At 49.6% G+C, this 20,664-nt stretch overlaps 2 long non-coding RNA genes across 2 annotated transcripts in view; one reads left to right on the forward strand and one right to left on the reverse strand.

The window, feature by feature from the left end:
* LOC130154262 (uncharacterized) overlaps positions 1-18,262 on the forward strand; it is a 79,816-nt gene extending 61,554 nt beyond the window's left edge. Inside the window, exons 7-8 of the long non-coding RNA XR_008823663.1 lie at positions 13,157-13,264; positions 17,435-18,262. This is a non-coding gene — a long non-coding RNA (uncharacterized LOC130154262). The remainder of the gene's footprint in view (positions 1-13,156; positions 13,265-17,434) is intronic.
* On the reverse strand, positions 5,522-13,137 carry LOC130154263 (uncharacterized). The gene is made up of 3 exons (XR_008823664.1): positions 10,653-13,137; positions 8,617-8,805; positions 5,522-6,376 (listed from the first exon to the last, which is right to left on the reverse strand). It is a non-coding gene; the product is annotated as an uncharacterized LOC130154263 (long non-coding RNA).
* Positions 18,263-20,664: the final 2,402 nt, after the last annotated feature.

Consider the following 20,664-nt stretch of genomic DNA (forward strand, 5'->3'; position numbering starts at 1 on the left):
TCATGTGAAGACAAATTTACAATGTGGACCAACAGTAAGAAATACTCCTACTTGAAATGATGCAAGATCTATACTCAGCAGGCTCTCTGTAAATCACAGCCAGCTCCATGCACCAGGCGGATGGGCTTTTCCCACCCACTGGCAAAGGTTGTCATTATTGGTTCTGATGGGCCAAAAGAAGGGAGTGCTCCATGACTTTGAGCCAGAGCCTGAAAACTAACCTACGTCACTCCAAGTGGATGGAAAAAGCCTGTTTGTAGATGCCCATGTGCTGAGCGACCTGATTTTCTGTGTGGTTCTGGTGAAAAAAAGAATAATCTTCTATTGGCACCTGAAAACATTACTTATCTGGGAGGAAATTTGCCCCAGATGTGCTGGCTGGGGATGGAGCAATGACTTAAGTGCTTGGTGGTCTCTGGTGCACTGTCCATGTCCCTCTGCACCTCCAGGTACTCATCTGCCTTCAGTCACCCCTTGTCTGGAGAGGACCAGGACAAGTGATGGTGCTGTGGCTTGGACACTGGAGGACCACCTCATAGTCTGGGGACAGAGCTCTCACCTTTTGCAGGTGACCTAGAAAGTTCAGAGGGGAAATAAGAGACATGGAGTGACACTGGCATTTGCTTAACGAAGCCAGTAGCTATGCTCAGACCTTTAACTTCCTGAAGATCAAATGTGCAGGTGAAAGCATCTGTTTAACACAGAGCTGGAGTATTTCAGCATGCATTTCCCATACCAATCTCATTTCTTTCCATAGAAAAGGCAAACTGACCTGAGAGATCTCCTAGGACATCACCAGAGCTGGGCTGGGTTATCCCTGTCCCCGACTGATGGCTTTCCCCTCCCAGTTCCTGCCTCTGTTGACCTTTGCAGTTCAGCTAGAAGAAAAGCCAAAGCAAAGTTTCCAGTTGAGGGGATGTCAGCCAGATGCAGGGGCATCCTGGTGGGACGTGCCCAATATTTGGGCTACTCTTGCCAAGAGGAGGGAAGTCCAAGTTCAGCTGTCTAGGAGCAGCTGTTTATGTCTAAGAGACACTCAGTGTGGGCTCCAAAATTTGGGAACATCTTCCATCCTTTCTGTAAAACTCTTTTGCAATTAATGTTCTCAGTAAGCACTAAGTCTGGGTTGGGTGCCAGGGAAGTGCTGCTAAAGGAAAAACCAACAGTTCATGAATGATCAGTTTAAACAACAAAAATGAAATGCCCACCTTGGCATATAGTCATTTTTCCATTTCCTGGCTTTCCAGTAATTTCCAAGGCCGTTGCCATGTAAATCCACTGAACAAACATCTCACATTACCGCCCACTTGCTCCCTGCGTGGCGTCCCAGAGTCTGGACATCCATCCAGGCACCCCCGTCTTCCTTTCAGGTCCAGCTTTGCTGGCTAACCACCCTATGTGGGTTTTCAGTGCAAACTAAGCATCCCTCACAAAAAAATTATGGCATTTCATCTCTCTGCTGTATCCAGTGTAGTCCTAGGCTTTTCTCACAACAGGAAAGGGCATCTGTGACACCCGCAGGCAGCACACCAGTGGGCAAAAAGCATGCCCGAGTGGGATGATCCTTTTTCTCTCCTTCGTCTCACTGAGAAATGGTGGCAGTCCAAAGTAACGTGGGCCTCCTTCCACCTCTCTTTTGCTAAAACTGTGTTTCTAGCTGACCCTGACTTTTAGCACAATAATTTCACTGCTTTTTCCAGGTGACAAAAAAAAGCTGGGGTCTGCTTCAGCGGGGCTGTCTGCTTTACTGTTCAGTGCTGCTGAGTGGGCGCTCTCTTGGCAAAATGCTGTGTCCCTGATGCAGAGCAAGGGTGGGTTTCAGGGCCTTGAGGTGGTGGGGACAGGTGGGTCACTGCCACTTCCAGGTCAGAGGAGCCCAGAGGACCTGCCTGGATGCAGCAGTTGCTCCTGGAACCACGGTTTAGGTGGAAGCCTTCAGCTTTGCAGGGCTCCCATGGCTTCTCCAAGGAAGGGCAAGTCCAGAGAGTGGTTGCAACTCTTGTCATCATGGTAAAACTTGCCTTGACAGCTCCGGGGCAGCCAGGCAAACACCTGCAAGTGTGGTCCCACAGGTGGTGGGAGGACCTGGCATGTCCTGAGTCCTCCTGCGCACCCCATCTCACTGCTTTGCCAGGGCATGGCATCCCCAAAATCAGAGCTGCCTTACATCATATTGGCTGTGGTGGGCTCATGTGACTGTCTCCCTTCTCGCGCTCCTCCGCATGCCTGACAAGACAGCCCCGGTTAAAATTACGCTGGTGTAATGCCTCAGGGCTTTTATTTTTTGACAGTGCATATGGAAGGCAGCTGTCAATTAGCAGCTGAAAAAATAGCCTGCAGGGCTAATGAGAGCAAACCTAATAGAGACCTCTTCCAAATTGTTTCCATCCATTTTTCAGGGCTTTTAATTGCTGTCATATTAGAAGGATGCCAGAAGGAAAACACGGGAGGGAAAGCCCCGTTTGGAGGTAGATTTCTCTGTGCCAGGACCGACTCAGAGGTAACCGCCTTCCCTGAACTTCATTTACAGGAGTTTCTCAAGTTGTTTCCAAAGCTACGTTTGGAGCTGGGCCCCAGCCAGCTCCTGCAATCCCTTTTTCCCTGCAGTGAGGATGGAACCAGGATGTGATACCAGCCGCCACAGCCGGATCGAAGGCTGGGGACAGATGCTGTCTCCCATGCACCTGCAGCACTTGATTATTTTTTTAAAGGAATATAGTCAAGAAGGGAATAATATGTACTAAAACAGCAATGGTAAAATATTTCATATTTCTAAATTCTTACCAAATAAAAGGCTTCCTATTTATTGTGGGCGAGGGCTGTGATGGAGCCCCACTGCATTAGGTGCTGCAGCAGAAAGTGAGGGGGAAACAAGGCAATGAATGAAACATGGAGAGGGCAGCAAGGACAAGAAAACAAAGTGATTTATGAAACTGTTATATATAGACAGAAAGACTTACCTTTCATCCCTACATGGATTTAGATGAATTCATTTCCGACAGTGGATATATTCACCTGAGGGGCTTTTCTTAGGCTCAGCCTTTGAAACGAGGGGTGAATGGCTGCTGTCTCATGGTTACAGATGCTTTTTTTTTTTTTGTGGTGAGATCAGCCCTCCATGCATGATGTGGGTATCCTAAGAGGTGTTATGTTGCCCAGCATTCATTCTTTTCCTCTCAACAGCTTGTTGCTCTGTAAATACTATCTATCTGCTTGTCTGCCTGGACCGCATCCTGGTTCAAAGGTATCCATCATCCAAGGATCTGCTGCTGCACTGTCTGGTGTTGTACAGCTGTTTGCTTCTGGATCCCAGCTGTGGTGGATGTGCTTTGTCCAGCCCTTAGCTAATACAAAAGCTGCAGAATTGTGGAGGGCAGGAGAGCACATGCACTTGAAGATAATTGAGAAATAAGGATTGAAAGCGTGTGCTAAATGGAAATAAGGGGTTGTACTTACTTGTGGTGTTACCCAAGAGTAGGCTGTAGGAGGTGCTTGACTTGGTAAATAGGCTGATGAAAACACAGATAATACAGGGGTCATCAGAGAAGGCATGTGGCTGGCCTTTTGGATTGATACCTGCTCTTTGTTATTAATCTTTTTCACAGTTAATAAGGTACCCAAGGGTTTGTACAAGCATGTTTGAAGAGAGAACCAAGGGTTCCTCTGGATGAAGGCACTATCAGCCCTATGCACAGGGTTTATAAATTAATATATGCCAGTACCAAAATCTTGAATCAAACCGGCAGATTTTGCAAAAGGTTGGGCTAAGGGTGAGCCAGTCCAGCATGTCCTAACGCGGCCATTAAAAGCACATAAAAAATGACCTGGGAGGCTTGCGACGGCAGCCACAAGACCATGTGCTGCAGGGCGGCCCCGCCATGGGAGCTTCCTGCTGCCTGCAGCAGATAAGGAAGCCCCAAGCAAACAAATTCATCTCCTTGCCAGTGCCACGAGTGCAACGCCTCTGCGAGGCCTCAGCCACCGCCAGGGTCAGCTGCGAGCCCTGAGGGATGCTGCAATCCGTAAAGGGGTTTCCCAGGGTGGATTGTGTTTTGCTCAGCCCCACTCACTGTAAATCACTCGGCAGGAAAGGGACTGGAAGGGAGGGGATGCCATTTCCTGATGTGCCGGAGCCTGCTGGGATCGAGTTACATTAATTAAAGCCTGATGCATGATTTCAACCCGTGGGCCAGTGCACGCTGGTGTCAAAGGGCTGAAGTCCCACCCGGGGAGGCTGCTGCCATGAATTTCCCGGTGCAGCGCTTGTGGTGCTGCCCCTTCCTGGGGACAGGGGCCCAAGCCATCCACGCAGCGGGGCACAGCCCCTGCGGGCAGCTGCTCAGGATGCTGGGACGGGGGCCAGCTGCAAGGCTGTGGGTGATGGGTCAGAGATGCAGCCCTTGTAGCGATGGGGCAGTGCAACTTTTTTGAGGCTTACTAGGCAAAAAAAAAAAAAAAAAGCAAGAATTTCTTCCTGGCTTTGCCGTGATGTTTGACCCATCCTGTGTTTCACCAGCATGGCTTAAATAGGGGCTAATGCACCAAGTGTGCCTTTAATAACCCTGGGACAGTAGCAGCTTAGCAAAATAAACTTTCCCCAGCTGCACTGGTCTGGAAACAAGCCCACTCAGCTGCTTCCCATGCTGGCTCTTCTTTCTGGACCCGCCTTGCAAATCTGGGCCAGACTGGGACAAACCAGGGATGAGCCTGACCCAGGGAACATGCTGTTTGGGGAACACAGTGTCCTGCCTGGGGGCACTGCAGGGACAGTGTAGGATCAGTGGTTTTGTTCTAGCTCACCTGCCCCGGAGCCAGCACGGGGAGTTGCTCGGCACAGCCAAGTGTCAGGCTGGGAAGCCCTGGACATCTGGCCTGAGGATGGATCTTTGCCCAGCTGCAGTTGGATATGCTTGTTACGGGAGAACAAGCTCAACAGTAAAGGGAGAAGGGAGGAGAAAACCGGAGAAGGTGCCATCCATGAACCTGATGCTCTCCAGGACCACCATAAGTACCTTCACCACCTCCTCTTCCCTCTTTGGAGACTCTTCCTGTGTTTGGACACTGACAGCTTTCAGTGCGGGTGTGAAACATACTGGCTAAAACTCTTGCCTTCACATAAAATAAAGATGCAGCATGATGGCTGGTTGCTCACCTATAAGTCCTAGTGAGATGAAGCCCTTTTTGCCCCTCAGATTCATGGAGTGCTGAATGCCTGGCCACCACGTGCAAGGCAGGAAGGACCTGGAGCATCTACCCCATCTATCTATCCATCCATCCTGCTTCCCCAGACCATCTGTGAGGTCATGAACCCCCAGCACTGCTGCAAGCCCGCGTGTGGCGGGGTACGGCAGGGACGCAGTGGTCTGAGCACCGAGCCAGCCATCTGTTTCGTTAAATGCCACGTGTGCACTGTGTTTTTAAAAGGGAACAAGGCAAAACAACCCCTCATGAGATAATGGCTTGCAAAGTCCTACAGGGTCAGCTCCTTCTCTGCAGTGTGTCTGATGGCTGGGTCTGAAAGTCAGCTCTGAAGAGAGCTGGGCACACAAAAAGGGGCTCTGTTTGTCTTTCCAGGACAGGCAAGGCCCTGCACTAGAAGGGAAACAGCAGGAGGAGGCTCCAGGCTTTATTTATGTTCAATAAGTGCTGAGAAGCAGTGAACAGAAACCCAGGGATGGGGGCAGTTCAGGTAGGCAGCGCTTAGGGACAGGGAACCTTAGGAGACAGCTGGGAGCAGAGAAAGGCTTCAGGTATGTGCTGATGTTTTGGGGGTTTTTTTGCATATGATTGTGAAGGTGTTTTTGTAATTGTATTTCCAGTTTTATACTCAGCTGTCTTCTTTCTGAGGTTTTACACCTGTGTGTGGTTGGTGTTTAATGTGGTCTTAGGTGGTACCGATGAGCTAGAGGAGGGGAGACGTTGTCCCTTAGTGCCAGTAAGCAACAGGACAGGTCCTGGTGCAAAAAGGGGATGCCCAGGACATTGCATCCCAAAGGGCATTCCTTACCAGGACTTGAGCACTACATGGGTACGGCCAGTTGCCCACATTTGCAGGGAGAACCAAAACTAGCAGGAGGATGCATAGTAGATGGTTAAGGTCCATCCATCCATCCCCAAAAGGAGCTGGTATGTCAGCCCTGTTAAGGACTCACCATGGGACTACGTTTCCTCTCTCTTCCCTGATGAAGAAGCTGCTGGATTTAGGTGTGAGGTGAGGGCTTCTCACTCCTATTGAACACAGAGTCTAAATCCCTTGTTTTCTCAAACTGAAAGGAAACGTTTTCTTCAGCCAAGCTCTTGGCGGCTTTCCTGGGGGCAGGTGGTCAGAGGCATGGTGTCAGCTCTCACAGTCCTCCTTTGCACGCAGTCTCCTTGCCTGCAGAGATGGAAAACAAGGCAATTATTTCCCTCACTTGGCTGCCTCACCTTCAGTTGACAGGATGCAAGCGAGCTCATCCCCCTGGCCACGCTCTGCCTCGACACCAGGGACTGACATCAGGGTCGAAACATCTCGGGCTCTGTGCAAGCTAAGGCATTCCTGTGATGCCTGGGGCCTGATGCAGTCCGGAGGGGACTGAGACTCACAACAACACAGAGAAGCAGCATCAACTACCCTTTTTCATTGATATGTAAATGCAAACCCATCTTCTCACTTTCCCTCCTGGGGATTTCTGACCTGTGTCTAAATCAGCCTTGGGCTTGGACTAAGCCTAACCCAGCACTCATCTGCAGGCTGAGCTCCTGAGGACTTAGTAAACCCTTAACCTTGCTGGCAAACACGGAGGAATGGGCTACTGTGCCAACCCTATGGAGGAGTCAACAGGAGCACTGCTGGTCCCCTGCAAAAACAACAACCTTGGTGGGCTTCTTTGAAGCAAATGAGGTTTTAGTACATAAAGAACCTGGGCTAGGTGAGCTGCCCCTCAAATTTATATCAGGACTGTCACTGGTCCCATTGGAACAGGTTTGGGGCTTCCATGATTGCCACCACCCACAAAAGCAGACTCCTCTAGAAGTGCTGGAGGGGGCATCTGCCCAGCTTTTTTTCTTCTTTTTTTTTTTGGACAGGCATTATCCAGCAGGTGATGATCTCCCATCATCTGAGAGACCTTTCTCTGCCTTTTAAGATTAATCTTGAAAGAGGCCTGCTCAATATCAGTCACAGGTAGTTTCAGAGGTGATGGAGAAGACTGTAAAAAGACCTGCCCATGGCTTAAGCCCATGGCAAAAATTATGATGTGATGGAGAGACACCTGCGTGGGGAGCAGGACTTGTTGGGAGATGGCTGTGCTGTGATCTCAGGTACGCTCCGTCCTCCCCTCTGCCCGGCAATGGTGCAAGGTGTTCATCCCTCCACCCACCCTCCAGGCTGAAGCCTCTGCAGGTGTTAAAGACATCAAGTGACCACCCTCCTGCTGGCGTTTTTCCATCTGCCTCATAATTTTTGAGCTGTAGGCTGGGTGCAAAAAGTAACGGGGCATTTCTGGGGCACCTGGAGATGAGAATAACCCACAGGTGAGATAGAGCTGGGTCTGGGACTGCACAGCGCTGGGATCTTCCAAGGCATGGGCTTGGAAGTGACAACTCCAATAATGTTAAGTGGGGGGGGGGAAAACACAGCAAGCCCTCTAGGCTTATGTCAGCTGAGCAGCAGGAGAAAAAGTGATTTCTTCCAAGAAACATCCCTTAAACCTCCAGTCCAAAATACTTTCCGTGCCTTTGTTGCTCAACAGCACACCAGCACTCTCCTGGGGAATGTTTTTCTTTAAAAGAAATGCAGTGGTTTCGCAGGGAAGGGAGAGGCATGGGTGACAGCCAGGTTCACTGAGGGGTGGGGGTCTCTGTCCAACCTGAAATCTAGAAACCTCTTTACCTCATCCCACACAAAATAGCCTCCCTTCAATTGTCCCAGGTGCCCTCAAGCTTGTCAGGCCACTGATGAAATAATGTCAGGGAGACGACAGTTTCTTCCACCATCTCCAAGCTCCTGGGCACCGTCACCTCAACCCTACCCATGCAGCAACAGTGCCTCTGCAACCCTTCTGAGCCTGGGTCCAGGCTTGCATGAGTGCCCCTGCATTCAAAAGCGCATGGGCAGAGGTCTAAATCCCTGCACTTCATTAAGGGTCAGGCACATGCTTAAAACTAAGTGATTCTGGATGTTGTCCACCTCCTGCTGTGCCCTTTCACGGCAGGAGAAGGCTCCTTGCATCAACAAGATCTTCTGGAAACACGTTGGGGTTATGTCATCTCCCTTGCCTCCTCTGTGGGTGTAAACTGGCATGACCTCATCGACTTCGAGAGAGCCCTTGGCTCTGGATGCGCTTCTATAATCAGCTCCGTAAATAAAAGAAGAGGGAAAATGATGAATGACACCCAAAGTTATCCAGCCAGCCAGGGCAGATTACTCACAGGCACTGCGCGTAAGTGACCTTGAAAATAAATTCCAGCTAAATTCTTTAAAAAACTTCAAGGGGAGGGTGGGGAGGTGAAGTAAACTGAACTTAAAATTCACACTTTCTGACTTTTTAAGTCCTATCCAGCAGAAAAAGGAGAGATTAGTTCTGTGTGTGTCCTGGGAAAGAGCAGAACATGATGTCAATCAATATACATCACCTGTGAGGGCTTCCAAAGGTGATCGGTGCTAGCCAGCCCTCTGAGGGTGTCTTCCAGCCATTTGGGGAGGGATGCTGCAGCAGACGTAAGGGCTTTGAAAATCCAGCTCTAGAAATGTGCTTCATCAGGACAAAGCAGAACTTAATTAGGGCTGGCTGGAAGTTTTTTTTTCTTTGTGAGGCTGCTCTCCTGCAAAACAGATCTTTTGTCAGAATAGGAATATTATTAGGAATTTTAGAAACAAGGCGGATGCTGTCATCTAAAATGCATTCTTCAAAAAAAATGCTCCTTCGAGGGCTTTGATGTGATTCAGTTATTTGTTCATTTGACTGTCAATGACACATTTTATAACAGAAAACTGCTCTAGAGATGGAGCCTTTCCAGGTGGGGTGATGTATGACTATTTTGGATGAAAACAATTTAAAATTTTTGCAGTCTCCCATTTGAATGGGAAACTTCAATTGCTGGCACAGCAGCTGATCAATTCACCCTTGTGCTCTAAACTCAACAACCTCCAGTAACCTAATAAAGATAAATTTTAAATATAAGTTGCTGGTTAAATGTCAGTAACAAATATATTCCTCCTGGTCCTTTCCCTTACTTTCCACAGAAGACATTTTAACAGCTTGAGTGATGCTGCTTTTATGATGCACAAGTCATTTTGCTAAACAGCATGATAAAAGTTTGTTCAGGCAGGAATTTCATTAACTTCAGGGTGCTTGTTGCACTTAGCGGCATTGGGCTTGGCGTGCAGGAATAATGGGTTCCAGGGCCTGAAATTTCCATTATTTCCCATCCAGATTATTTAAAAATCATTGGATGGATTATAAAAGGCTGCTGAACAATGAATGTACTGTTGTTTCTTATTATTCGTTGCTGTGCCCAGATGTTTGGTGTTTCAGGGTTCCCTAAGAGCACTTCAGGATGCCATAGAGGGAAATACATCCTGTAAAACAATTCCTAAATCTTAGTTTTGTCCTCATAAAGCAAAATTATGAGTGTTTGCGAGTGGGGTGAAACAGCAGTAAGTTCCTGCCAGAGCCAATGGTGCTGCTGAGTGTTTCCATCGCATCTTTTCCTCGATGAGGCTCTGTGCAAAGCAGGACCATCCTGCTTCACAGAGGGGGAAACTGAGGCACGGCAAGGAAAACTGGCATCCTGCAGTGCCATACAAACCTGAACACGGGATCAACCCTTCTTTTCCACCCCCAAGCCAGGGTTTCCCATGTGCCTATGACCAGATCCCTCCTGAGTGATACCCATCATGGAGATGTGCCTGCATCTTTTCTCCCCCAGGTTTGCACACCCTGTGGGAAGAAGGTGATGCGGACCGGCGGTACGCAGTTACTGGCTTTATGCCTCCCAGCTAGCTCCCACTTGTGGGATGTACATTGAAAAAAGACCCACCTAAATCCAATTTGCTCCCAGGCCGCATCTGTCTGGGCCATCCGGAGCACAGGTTTATGGGTGAGGGATGCACAGGACCTTATAAATGGCCATTGTCAGAGCCCATGGGCTGGCTCTGCTCCGCTCACCAGCCTTTTTATGGGTGCCAGCTCCGTGATTAATGCAAATTGGACAAGGCTCCAAAATAAATATCCTGCCTCTGTGCTCACAAGCAGGTTGTGTGCATGGGGAATGCCACGTACTGTAACTAAATTGCTAATAAAAACACCGTGTTCTCACAGAATAAATAGCCCTGTGGCTTAAATTAAATAGTTAAGTGAAATATGGAGATGCTGGGTGCATCCCAAAATATCCCCTCTGAGAAGAGTTCCTGGAGGGTCCCATCCTGAGCAGTGGTGGGCCTGGTCCTCCCTGCCATGTGAGGTTCCCCCCTGCTCTCCGCCCCTGCAGCCATTTGGAAAGGATGGATGAGCTCATAGGGCAGTTTCAGCCGAGTTTTGCATAGTTTTGCGAAAGAAATTCCCTGTTCAGAGCATTTAAGTGTCAGTAACTGTGACGGGAAGGGTGTGAAGAGGGAGGAGAGTGGGATGGGAGGTGCAGAAAGCAATCCCCATCAGGGGAGTACTCACATCTTTCATGGTGGCAGCTTCATTGCCATCTCCACAGGCTTGGTCAGAATTAAGGTGTGATGGGTATGACATTACTAGGCTAAACCACGTCAGTGGCAAAACACAGGCTAAGAGAAGCCTTTCCCAGCACTAGTGACATTCAAAGAAGCTGAGGATGTGAAGATTTAGCAATAATTTGCAAAGCTTATACAAAGGAAGGGAAACAGAACAACTTTCAGTTTCATTTTGAGCGGCTATTTTTCCGCTGGCATTGCTCTCCGGAAGATCTTACAAGTCAAAAAAAAAAACCCCACACCCCAAGGCCTCAGTAGAAATGCTTGCATCAAAAGGTAATTCTGTTTGCAATGTTTGGCAGGTGAAGAAAGGTTTTCATGTCTCAGTTGTCTCTGCTGACGACTGGGAGATGTCTCCTGTGACAACGCAGAGGCTCGGATGGAGTTAGCTGTTTTTTCCAAGGGCAGATGGACTTTTGCATTGAGCTTTTCTGGAGGTTAGGCCTTTCTACAGGGCTCCTGTGGTGTTATGTGCCAGTTCAGAGGTAGAAATGAAAGCTGAATTTAGGGATCTCTTTACTGGTGTCCTGCCTCAGCCATTAGTCTGGAAACCATGTGAGGAAAATGGACTAAATTATATTCTTGATGCTGTTATTGTCATACAGTCTTCCAGTTCTTAATTTATGGAGTGTGGACGTCTCTTTTTTTAGAAAATTATTTCAAAGCTGGCTTCAGTCTTTTAAAGAGCCAACTTTCCTTTACTGTTTATTGTTATATTCCTTTTAAATTTGATGGCCCAGCCTGTGCTAAAAGCCATTCTCCCTATGCTGATGTCACATTGCTGATGTAAAAAGGGCTGTTTCCAGCAAGAAGCAGAGAGCAGGACTGTGGTCTGTATTCCCCAAATCCTGTACACATGTTCTCCCATCAGGCCAATTAGGAAATTATTAAGAAAAGCAAATTCCTGACTTTGGACCAAGGTGAGCCAGCGGCCGTGCCTCAGTTTCCCCTCTGTCAAAGGGCAGTGATGGCAGCAGCCTATTTCACCCCGAGGCAGTGCCATGCACCCAGACTGGGCTGTGTCAGTGTGGGTGATGTGTATGAGTGACGCTAATTGCATGGTGAGCTTTTACTCAGTGCTCTGGGGATTTTTTCCAGCTGGCTATTTCCAGCCTTACTCTTTCCAACACAGAGGCAGATTTACAAGGGGAATTACACTGGCTGCGGCTCACTGCTTCCCTTGCCAGCTCTCTGCTAAAAGCTCCTGTGGGGTATCTCACAGCACTAGCGGGCTCACGTCTGTCTAGTGATGGAAACCCACCCTTAAAGACCTATGTTTAACCTCCTTTTTAATGCCTTTGCTTCTCACCCGCATCTAATGGTGCTTAGTCCATAGATGCATCTGATGATGCTTAGTCCACGTATGAATTGCACTTTTTCCAGCTCAGCCTCCTCTTTAAGGCTCAGGTTTTACTCTCCTCAGGTGACTTGTTTTAGAGATTGGTTTTTGCCTGCTTCAGAGCCCTGTGCCATGATGGCCAGCAGCAGGGAGCTGCTGTAGCGGATGGCAGCAGTTGCCTCCCCACTTGCACAGACTGCAGGTGAGATCCTCTGCACCCTTGAACATCCCTCCCACATCCCACTGCACCCTGGACAGGTCCTCAGTGTTGGCCACCTTGGCAGCAGCATTGTTATTTTGGGACATGGGGAATTTGCTCAGACTGGTGCTCACTGGCACAGCAGTGCAAAATGGAGTGGCTGTGGAGACTACCCAGCTTGGTCAGGGTTCCTTTGATTATTTCTTTTTGGCACATTCAATGTCACAATGAAAATCCTGCAAAAGCCTAAGAGAAAATGTCAGGAGGAATTGGAAGGATGGTCCCGCATTGCCAGCATCAAGGATGCTCCTGCATCAAGGGATGCTCCCATGGTGCTGGCAGTGACTTGTAGAGGCACATCCCCAGCCCTGCTGAGGTGGCTTTGGTTCTCGTGCACATCCGCCAGTGCAGGGTCTGCCCAGCTTGTGGTCTCTGTGTCTGCACCTTTTCCTTTCACTCTCCTTCATCTTTTATTCCCTGAGAAAACATCATTTTACATAAAAGTTTGATCTTACCCAGGACCAGCTGGCCAGCCTGTCCTTCCCAAGAGAAATGAATAAAGAATAAAACCTGACTGTGTGGCAGATAAAGGTACATCCACAACGTTTTCAGCTTTGAGGGGGAGATTTGCACTTGCCTGGGATATTGCAGAGAGCAAGGAAAAATGCCCAGCTCAGCACACAAAACACAACCCCGAAGAGCAGGGCAGCTCGGGGAGATTTCTGGCTCACACCTCCACCCCTCGTAATGGGCAAAGATCCCTGTGGTTTATGGAAGACTTGCTTTTCAGCTAAACAAAATGTCTCCCAGGGTGTATTTGCCCTCCTTGAGATCCAAAATATTTATAAAAACGTATGAAGTTGTTATACATCCCAAACTTCTGTAATGAAAAACTTTTGCTCTCCTCCTGCAGCCAGTGAGGAGCATCACTCCGGGTTAAGGGTGGGCTGCTGGGATGCGTGGGGAGGAGATCCCACCCTTCCTCTGTCCGGGTGCCCAGTGAAAATCATGTTGGATCATGGTAAGAAACATGTTTTTTCCCATGAGTGGAAGGTGTCTTTGTCTTTTCTTCTTGGATTCCCTTTCTTCTGGGTTTTTACATGAAAATAAAAGGGGAAAAAAAGAGAATGGGGTTTGGGTTTTTACCCAGGAAGCAAACTTTAGGGACAATCTGAGCAAACCATGAGCCTTGTGAGAGGGTGCTGGGGAGCTGCGAGGGTCTCGTGGCCACAGCCTTTCCCCTGACACTTATCCCTTTGGAGATGTGCAGCATATCAGGGCTGATCCCCATCCCCACACCCCCATGGAGGTGACAGACTCCCAGCAGCAAGGAAATGGGGCAGGACCCTCTCCAGACCAACACAGGTGCTGAGGAACAGAAGGAGGACCTCCCACCACACATGTCCAGGCTTAAAGCAAAGATGCTGCAAAATTGTGGTCTTCAAAGTGTGTGGGCTCTTCAGGACCTTGCCTTTGGAGGCAAGAGGGGTCACTGAGGACATCCTCTCCTCCCAGCACAGGAAGCCACCGAGTGATGGGAAGCAACCTCTTCACAGGGGCTCAGACTGAAAGCCTGGGGCGTGCCTGCCTGCACCGTGAAATATTTATTCCGTGTGGCATGCTTGATTTCTTTTCCAAGTCCCCCCCCTCCCCCCCTTGTTTTTTATCCATCTCTCTTCCTTTTCAGACCTGCCTTATTCCAGTATTTATGGGCAATACATGGCAAAAGACCAGAAGGGTTTTTTTTCCCCTGGACCCTGTTTTAAGAATTACTTCCCCTCGCCATCCTGCCCAGAAAGACCCATGGAAATTAGGAATGGAAAGGACCTGCAACGTTGGGTTTTGTGCTGCTGCCAAGGCGAGACTTCCCAGAGCGATGCAATCTCTAGCGCTTCGGTTATTTGATGTTTAACAGACCCAGGTGTATTGCTGATGCAGAGATGAAAGCTCACGTTTTCCAGGACAGGCACAGGGCAGTCTGGTGGCCTGGGCTTGGCTTTGGGCTGCCATTCCCTGGTTCCTCAGGGAACACAGTGGCCACCAAAGGGGTTGGCTCAGGCTGAAAGCCACCATGGGAAGCCACAACCTTCCCCCAAAGTGAAATTCTGCTTTACTGATGCTGACATAAAGCCAGAGAAAGTCTCTTTGGATGAAAAATCAAACGTCTTGTCCCGCCATATCCCTCTCTGGCTCTCAGCTTGCAAAACAGAAGTTGGCCACCAGTACCCCAACTCTACTGCTAAACGTGCTAAATATGACTTTAATTTCTGCTCTGCTTTCTTGCCACAGGTTTTGAAAGAGCAACTGCTTGCAGCCCAGGCCAGTGCATTCCTGGATGCAAAGTTGGTATAGTTAATAGGGGAACAAGAAGTCTTTGGCATGATGCACTGTCCCCATGGTAGCCCAGCTGCAAGGCAGGGTTTGCCTCAGGACCCTGTGATGAAAGCCTGGGGTGCTTGGGGGAGCTAAGAGCCCAGGGGGCTGTGATATAACTATATAACCTTGGAAAGGCTTAGAGGGAAAAGCTAGTATTGAAAATGGACAGCAAACTGCTGGTTGCAACAAGGTGTCAGCATCTCACTCTTGCTCCTTCCATACCCAGAGACACCCAGGCTTTGATCTAATCATTTCTACAGCCCCTGGAAGTCAAGGTACCATTTTCTGGCTTTTTGGTCCTGCTCATAGGACACAGGTTTCAGCTGATCCTTGGAAATCAAAGAGCAAACAAGCATTTCCTCTTTCAGTCTCACAAAAGCATCTCTCATCAGAAGCTTTAATACTCAATTTCTTCTAGGTCACCACTTTTGCTGACAGGATCCTTGTGCAGGATGCAGATCAAATGGAGAGGGGCTCTTCTGCCCAAGCAAAATGGGAAGCACCCCTCCCTCAGGGTCCCCAGAGATGCGTATAGGGGGTCCTGTGTGGCGACCCACATCCCGGCTGCCTCCCCGCTCCCTCGCCTGCATCCCAGCACAGCTGGATGGAGAACCCAGCTGTTGGCAGGCGAGGCTGCGGGAACAAAGAGGCCATTGCAACACGGGCTTTGAGTAATCGAGAGCAAAGCCCGGCAGCTCTCAGCAAGCGTCGGGGCCGTGAAATCCGATTCGCGCCCCTCCACTAGCAGCGGTGGGGAAGGGACCCCGAAGGCAGCGCGCTTGGGCGGTGGGGAAGGACAGGTGGCCGCGCACTGGGAAGAAGGACTGTAATGAGGCGTCACGGACACAAGATCTTCTTTGTTAGGATGTTACCAAAGTAGAAGAGTGACTGCAGGAGAGGTTTCGGCACAGCTGCCTGAACTCCTTACCTCCTGGAGATCAAAGCCTGCCTTTCTAATTGCATCTTTTATTACAGTCACCCAAACACTCACCCAGTATCCCGGTGGCTTTGCAGGGGGAACAGGTGTTTTTTAACACGCGTGCGATTACGGGAGATTAACAGATTTAAAAGCGTGCCCCGGGAGACACAGCCATGCATCATGTTCCTGTTAAGATGGGGGATGCTGAGCCGGGCAGGGAGGTTTCTGCAGGAGCACCTCCCTGCCTGGCACCTCGCAGGCAGCCGATGCCATGGAGCAGATTGGGGCAGAGGTGTGTCCCCAGCCAGCCCCAGCACAAGCTGGGAGGCCGAAGGAGGATGGAGGACAGGGTGCCTGAGGAAACCCCCAGGCTCACAGTGCATGTAGCCCCCCTGTGATACCTTGTGCATCCCATCGTGCTGACAGGGGCATCGGTTGAAGAGGGGCTGCAGCCTGCTGAGGGCTCCTGCACAGGGATGCTTCATCCCTCAAATGTCCCAGCTGGACCAGGGACCCCCTATTTTGTTCCCCAAATGCTTCCTACTGCACCAGGGATCACTTCCCCCGCATTTCATACCCTCCAACACCCTGTGTTGGACCAGAGACCCCCCTGCTCCATCCTCCAAATGCTCCATATTAGACCTAGGACCCTCAATTCTATCCCCCACCCACCCTGTGCTTGACCTGGGATCCTCCCACTCCATCCTCCGAAATGTCCCACGATGGATGCTCGAATCCCCCAAACACCCTACACTAGACCAGGGATCCCCTGCCTTTGTTGCCCTAAATTTGGGGGATTTCAGGGATTTTCAAGCAAGGGAGCAGTGTGGTGGAAGACACAGTGAGGAGAAGAGCTGTTACGTTGCTCAAAGGTACCAAAGGTCTTTGCTCTAGAGGATTAAAATTTGCAGAGACCAAGAACTGCTGGCCCAGGAGCCAGGGAGGGGACAGAAACTTGGCTGAGGATCCTGTAGAACAAAGCAAAAACAGGAAAATGCACAGACATGCCTAGAAAGCCATAAAAACAAAGTTTAGGTTAAATACGCACAGGGTCTCTTTTTCCCCTTGGCCAGTTAAGAAAGGGCAATCTTTGCCTTCAGAGCTGCTGGCAGAAGCCATCGCTCTTGCTTGCTCCCAGGGAGGTGGGTAGAGGTGTTCGGGGTGGGCAGGAAGGGGCTCAGCCAACCCCCAAATCTCAGCACTGGGGGGGTTGGGGATTTCCTCTGGAGCAGCAGCAGAAGGACACACAGCCCGATGGGTGAGGACAGCTGGGTGAACAACCCTCAGCACCTCATACCACAGCGGTCACTTTGCCATGGCTCCTGTGGTCTCCTACGCATCCTCCAAGCTCCCCAGCCTCCCTGATTTCAGGATTTTTCCTTTGATTATACCACCGTGCTGTAGTAAAATCCTGTATAACCAAGACCTCAGGTCTGAGTTGATAAAACAAGGATGAGGAAGACGAAATAAAAAGCAATATCCCAGAGAGCTTCTTGTTTATTGGAGTTTAAACCAACGCCCCTAACAAAGTGAAATGATTAAAAGAAAAAAATTGTTTGGGATAAAGAAATGATAATTTCCCATCATCTGCTCACGTTTCCTCTCCGCTGGGCACAGCTCCTGAAAACGAGGCATTTGCCCCCTTTGATGGCTGGTGTAAAACGAGCTTTGATGTCATGGAAGGAAATAATGTATTTAGAAATGGCCTTTGCTCATATCAGGCACAGCTAATATAAATCAGGGCACTGAGGGGATCGGGAAGGGTGTGGAGAGCTTCAACTTGACCCTGTAGCACCGTTTTCTTTAACTTTCACATTAAATTAACTTTCCTGTTGTTCCGTATCACCACTTAACATCTTATTTTCCCCAACATGATTCTTTTGTTCCCCTGAAAAGCTTTTGAAGCAGATGACAAAGGGAAACTTCTTGCAATCATCTTTCCAGAGGGTACCTCCAGATCACAGGCAGCGCATGGAAACAACTGGGAAAATAAAGCCCTGCCACAACAGCTTTGCTAATTTTTCTTGGAAATGCCTTGGTATTGCTTTGAAAACTACTATGAAAACAACCGATGGCTCCTTGGGACTGTCCAGGATGGCAGAACTGGAATCCATTTCCATCACTGCATTAAAATTCATGGAAGGCACAAATGAGTTGCTGAGATTTTCATGCCACTGTCACCAGGAGCTGAATAAAAATCATATTAAATTTACTTTACATTCTGCAACAGCTGGCAGCCATGTCTTGAAGTGTTTTTCAAGCCAGTGGGCTAAAGAATAATCAGGATCCTTTCAAGTCAAGGCGTTTTCCTGTTAATTTAATGTGGTTGGCTTTGCCAGTGGGACAGATTTTCCAACATGCTCAGCTGTTTTCTGAGTCTGGCCTCTTCTTTTGGTGCCTGAGCTGAAGAGAAGTTCCTTAATAAAATAAATGACCCCATGATTTCCTGGGATGCCATCTCAGGCAGTCTCAGTCACTGTCTGGAGGTGCTGGATGATGCCACCACACAGGGACCAAGCTCATCCTGCACCAGCCCAGCACAACCCCAGGAACAGCACCCAAACCTCCCAGATTTGTAATAATCCTGGAAATATGACAGATCTGCTGTATTTTATTTTGGTGATGCAAAAAGTGTAAAGCATGCAAAAAGAAGAGTATTCCTCTCTCTCTGTTTTTCCCCTTTCTTTCCTCCCTGAAAATGTTATCCCAGCCTAAAAAAGCTTTGAAAAAGGGGGAAAAGAGAGAGGGAGGATGCAGCACATGCATGCAAAAGGGCAGGTTTGGGCTGAATTAATCATTTTTTCAAGAAACGTTTGACTTCAACAGAAGCCACGGGGTAAGAACAGTGCCGACAGGGCAATGAGACATCAGCCTGAGCCATGTGATTTGACAAATTCTGCTTGCAGAGGGCTGTTGCTCCTATCTGGAGGAAAACTGTTCAGCAGGGGGTGATGCAATGATGTCAGGGTGCTGGTCTAGTGTTTTAATGTATGCTTTCTGGTCCTGCCATGCTCTGGGCTTTGCAAATCCACACAAGGGTGACCACAGGGATGGATGGAGCCACTCTGTGCCATCTTTGGGATGGGACGGGAGCTGGTCTCTGCGGGAACAAGCAGCTACAGTTTGCCCATGTACCCAGGAGTTTCCTTGTTTGCAAAGGGCTGGCTTTGTTGTAAGTTGGCTGTTTACTATTTTAATCTGTCAGAATTAAAATATACTCAGACTTCTTGGCCCATGACCAGAACAGAAATCTCCACAGTGAAATTTGTCTCTATGAAATTAGATCCTCATGCCGAAACCAACCCGCTGGTGACAGCTCTCCAGGTACAGCTGTGCTGCCTCGCTTTCTGCTGCCTGGGGACCCAGGGCTGGGCTTCCTTATTAACCAGCCCCAGCCCCTCTCAAAGTAAATATTTGGGCTCTTTGAACATCCCTGGCAGATGGCATCTCCTGGCCCACAAGACACTGGTTAAAGCCCTTTGCAACCAGCCTCTGCCCCAGGACTGAGTGAAACCCTGTTGGTGGTGGTGTGGAAATTGCTCTTGCTCAAGACAGGAAGGCAAGAGAGGCTGTTACAGCACCTTGCTCAAAGGGTTGACCTCCCAGCCGTGATGCCAGGTTTCCTTTTTGCTTATGGGGCAAGGAAGGGTCCTGAAGACCCCGCCGAGCTGCTCTGGCAGCATCCCCAGCTCTTGCAATAGCAGGGTTTGCAGCTGATGCACATGGAGGAAACAATATACCAATAAGCCAACACGGAGCACTGAAATTGGTGACACAGAGGAAGTTTCCCCCAGCAGAGGGATTTTTCAGTAGGAAACCCCACAGGGAAGTACATGCCTCTCAGCAGCTGAAGTGTGCAGCTCAGCTCGGTGCATTGCTCTGGCTGAGCCAGGGCAGGCGCGGAGCATGGTGAGCACAGCACCTGGGGCTTGCAGGGAGATGGCCTCTGGGGCATTGCAGAAAGGCGAGCGGAGAGGGATGGAGGGAAGAATAAAAAAAGAGAGAGGAAACAACTTTTCCGGCTGCCCCCACACCGAGGCATTGCTTCCAGAGACGTCCTGGTGGCTTTGGGAGGCTCAGCTAACCAAACTGGAAAGCAACACTTCCTTTGTTGTCCCCAAAGTTTAATGAAATCCTGCAAAAAGAAATATAAAAAAGAGCCTGACCGCCCCAAAATGGGAAGAGTTTCTTGCACAAAAGGGATAGTGGGATGTTTGGAGGTGGCCACAGCCCCGCTCCGGTTGCCTTGGCCTTTTAAGGTTGTTTCTCTTGCAGCTAGTGCCCTCTCGCGGAAAGCTCTCATCTGCTCCATTTTTACTGGGTTTTTTTTCCCCAAAAAATGAAATTGCGTCCCTGCAGAGAGCAGGAGCACACACAGAGGCATCGGCTCTGCCCATGGCCAGCAGTGCCAGCGACCCGCTTGTGCCTTCCCACCTGGCACCGGGAAGGAGGATCACATCGGGATGGAGGATTGCCACCCCATGACATCCCACCACGGTGAAGCTGTCCCGAATCAACGTGCTCCATGGTGGCAATCCAGGATGCTCTGACGCCAGCCCCGCCAGTGCTAAGGGAAGGTCTCCCACTGGCACCATCGCAAGCTGCCACCCGCTTTGCTCCCTTCCTTGCCTCCCGAAAAGCACGAGATAATTGGGAATGGGAGCAAAAGGTGAGGCCAATGTTCCTCTCAGATGTCCGAACGTCAAAGTGACACCAGCGTGGAGCTGGGGGCAACGAAGAGCCGTCGGGATTGATGCGGCTGGTGGGGACGGGAGCGGGATGCGAGGTCAGTGGCTGGGAAAAGCGATGCCTGAGCCGGCGGAGCAGCAGTGCCATCACCTGGAGCCCTCTGCCAACGTGCTCTTCCCCGGGAAAATCCCAAAGAGAACACAAACACACATTATTTTTGTTTTTCGATAGCCAAGACCTCTCCTGGAGCACAAAGCCTCCCCAGCAAAGGGGTCAGGCTTTATGCCAGCCTTCCTTTATGCCACAGCATCAAGAGGCTAAGCATCCATATGCTTTTCTTTTTTCAACCCGAAAGCATGGGTGTTGTGGGGAACACCTCCAGTGGGGTCAGGCTGGCATAGGGCACCCTAATTTTGCATCGGGGTGGTGCAGCTCTT

The sequence above is a fragment of the Falco biarmicus genome, chromosome 8, assembly GCF_023638135.1.
Source record: "Falco biarmicus isolate bFalBia1 chromosome 8, bFalBia1.pri, whole genome shotgun sequence".
In the NCBI taxonomy this organism is placed as follows: domain Eukaryota; kingdom Metazoa; phylum Chordata; class Aves; order Falconiformes; family Falconidae; genus Falco; species Falco biarmicus.